Below are 4,315 nucleotides of genomic sequence, written 5' to 3'. Positions count from 1 at the left end.
ATTCACTCATATTATACACGCCATTTATATTTACACTGCATTTTTATACTATACATGCACAAGCCTCACAAAACACAAACCTTAAGGATTATTTTTTTCATTGACAGTAAAAAATACATAAACAATTCTCCAGATTCCAAAAAAAAATTCACACGCTCTCACAACTTCACACAATATTCTATTCATGCACACACAACACACGTAGTGAAAAACACACACTCACACACCGACACTACACACCGAAATCAGAAGGAGAAGAAATAGGGAAGAAAATAGAGTAGAAAAAGAGAAAAAAATAGAGTGGTAACTGAATGAAAAAGTAAACGGAGTGGGAGAGATCAGAGAGAAATAGTGAAAATCGAGAGGGGGAGGGATAACAGTGAAAATCCAAAAAAAGGGAGAAAAATAGATTGGAAAGCCACCGAAAAACAACCTCAAAACTGACCGGTAACCATCCATTCACTGCCGCCGGCAAATCTCAACAGATTTCGCAGACAAACCCATTAAAATCGGCGAACCGCCGCAGAAAACCCCCAACTAACACTGCCACGTCCTTCTCCCCTTTTATCGACGTCCAGCAGCCACAAATGGCAAATTCTAGCCGCCAGAATCAACTAACGCGTCGGAGATCTCTCCCAGCCGGAATTGGTAGCCGGAATGTGCGGCTCCATAAGTCACCACTTCCAATTCCCCCTCTTTCCCCTTTTTCCGATGTCCAACAGCTATAAATGACTGATTCCAACCACCAGAACCTATCAGCGTCTTCCTTTTTTCTACCTTTCAGTCCCTGTCCCCTGAAAAACTGGCAGATCTGGCCGTGTTCTTATTTTTTGGCGGCGTGATTGTATCTCTGTCTTCTGTGATTTCAGTTCGATTAACTGAGAAATATGAAACGGTATTTTTTTTGTATTATTTTTATTGTATTATTATCATTATTTATTTATTTATTCTTTGTCATTAATAAATCTTGCTAGTTATTTTTAAATTAATTAATAGTCTTAAATGAATTAATTCAATTTTATTTTTAAGATTCGGTTACGCTTCGAGTAGGTAAGATTCTTAAAGATTAGGCAAATATAAGACAATTAATTTTATCACAATTAAGAATGCAGAGTACGCATATTTTTTTGAGACATTTAAAAAATAATTTTAGGACGCAATAGTGCATCTTGACAAATATTTTTTAAAAGTTAATTGTTACTAGTTTAACATAAGAGACGTAGATAGCTATTTTTGATATAGTAAAAATGAGTGAATTTGGGCTTTAACACAATTTAACAAAAATAATTTAAGTCAGACGTAAGTCATTAAAGCGACCGTGCTAGAACCATAGGATTCGAGGGGTGTCTCACACCTTCCCCTCGGTCAATAAAATTTCTTATCCAGATTTCTAGATCGCAGACCAAAAATTAAGAGTCATTTCCTTTTGAATAGGGATTCAACAAGGTGACTTGGAACACCCAAACTCAATTTCAAGTGGTGGCTCTGTAAAATAAATAATCTCTTTTCAAAACGTCGCTTTAATTGAAAAAACTAGTTTTCTCTAAAACCAACTCCCTAGTAGGATTGGATGCGGTAAAAAATAGGGGGTGTCAACATATACATATTCAAAAAATATACAAAATAAATAGACATACAGATCTACATATGTATTGACGATAAAAAAACATAAACACATGCATATGTATTTATAGAAATACATATGCATATATATACATATGACGGTAAATACATATGCATATATATATATACATACATATATATATATATATATGCATTTACAGAAATACATATCTAGCTCACATGCATATATAAACATATATGACACAAAATCTCTATAACAAAAAGGACAACTATACACACACACACACATATATATAGGTATCAAAAAATACAAAACGCATATCTTAAACAGTAACAAAAATAACTATATACATATAGTTAATCAACAAAATACATAATACATATCTTCAAAAAATAAAAAATACAAACCTTTCCATATAAAAATATAAATACAAGCACATGCTTATATATATATATATACACACACAATTGAAAACCCATAAGTTAATATACACACACACATATACAAATGAAAACCCATAAGTTAATATATACAAATACAAATTACTCTTCAACTTTATTTTCTTCCGAATCATATTTTGAAAAGTATTCAATATATGAACTTGAAATTTTACTTGATTCTCCGATTTTTTTTTCCTCAGATCTTTGTATTTTTGAGAATTTTGGAGATGAGGTTTTTTTCAATTTTTTTTATTTTATAATTTTGGTCATCTTCTCTGGATCATTACGATGTTTCAACCTCACATATTAGAGCAGACCTCCATAATCATACAACAAAAAAATTCTCAGAAAAAAAAATAGCAAGAACAATGGAGAACAAAAAAAACATAAAACCTAAAATATATAGAATATGTGGAAGAAATAACATTCAATAATTGTAAAGTGATACTTTCCTTATTTTAAGAAGCACAATCTCTATCTATAATGTGAGAAAAATATCAGAAAAAGGTAAAAAAAAAAAGAATGAAATGGAAATCTGCAAAATATGTGCTATTTGAAAAGTAAATATACAAAAGATAAATTAAGATAGGAATTAGATAAAGTATTGGAGTGAAAATAGGAGAAATTACCAAGAAACAAGTGTGTGTCCAGTATCCCACCAAAATAATGATACTTTTGTTATCAACTGTAATTTTGACAAAGTGTTGCTATTTATTGTAATTATAGTTTTAAGTATGACACTTTTTGTAATTTTTTTTTAAAATATTATTTTCCTCCCTCTCCTCTTTTTCATTATTTGTATTTCATTAAATTTATTTTAATTTAATCATAATTATGCATAATATAATCACTATCAAGTACAAAAGATATCATACCTTACTCCTAAACACATAATTTTAAAAAATTTCAAATAAACTTTTTAAATGACATATATTTTATTCAGATAGTCAACTTGAATAAAATGTGGATTATCATTGAAATGGGCCCACATAATATAATCAAAATAGTAGTATTTTGCTATCTATTGTTGCATTTAAACTTTTCTTACATCACTAATATATATACACCATTCAAAGGAAAAATCATATTTTCTTATTTTATCATGATTTACATGTCATTTCATACAAAAAATATCCCTTTTTGTTTTATTTATTATTATTTATTTAAAAAAAAAAAAAAGCAGAATCCATTTGATGTGTGCCTGACGATTAAAATTACTATAGCAGGTAATGACTATCATTGATAAATTGGTAAACTTGCAATTTGCTAACTAATTGGGACCTATGTACTTGAGCAATACCGTAACAATAGATCATGTTTGCTAGTTGAAAAGCAAACATCTCTACGTTCTATACTTCCATGAAACTTATAGCTATAACTTTTTTTAACCGTACCTTCTTATTGTAGGGGAATTAGGAATTTTGGATGATACAAAAGCTTTTGTTTTTCAATACTTACTAAGTATCAAGGTCAAATATTTCTGATCCTCTGACAACTTTCACCGTGATACACAAATTTGAGGATATTTTTCACGATCGTAGGCAATTAGTTTTAAGCAAAATCATACTACCTTTATCTGGAAAAAACACTCTAACTTCGTCATTGATTCATCATAACATCTTTGTTCATCATAACATTCTTGTTCAATGTCCTATACAGTTTTTTAGATAGCAAAAATACAAAACATTTAAGATAGAAACATTAGTAAAGGTATTTCATACAAATTTTGACATATCTACATTTTCAGTTATGGCAAATACATCACGTTATTATAGAAAATTACTTAATCAATACCGAATGTTGACAAAATAAAAAAAACAGTTACAATGCCGCATAAATCATATGATCTAAACATTTTAAAACATTTACTTGAAATCTTGAATGAACTTATAATTAAGCAAAATCTTGACAACAATCCCTGTAGAAGCGTAAGAACCCAAACAACTTGTTATCGAGAAATTGTCTTCGTCTCGGATAGTTGAAAGTTCAAGCATTAATAAGACACTGTAATGATAGAATCCTTCTTGAAGAATTTACATCTTGGAACAATCTAGTTGTGTTTTTCTTTTTGCAATAGTTTTTACCACTACTAAAAAAAAAGGGTAAAACCGACCACAGTTTGTGGTCGGAAAAAACCGACCACAAGAGGGCAATATTTGAATTTTTTTTTAATTCTTTTTAAACAGAAACCGACCACAAGTGGTCGGTTTTATATTTTTAAAAATCAAACTAATTATTACAATAATTTTAATAATAATTATTATTTATTTAAAAAGGAAAATTTTTAAAA

The sequence above is a fragment of the Capsicum annuum genome, chromosome 4 (genome assembly GCF_002878395.1).
Source record: "Capsicum annuum cultivar UCD-10X-F1 chromosome 4, UCD10Xv1.1, whole genome shotgun sequence".
Taxonomy (NCBI): domain Eukaryota; kingdom Viridiplantae; phylum Streptophyta; class Magnoliopsida; order Solanales; family Solanaceae; genus Capsicum; species Capsicum annuum.
This window is presented reverse-complemented; position numbering follows the sequence as displayed.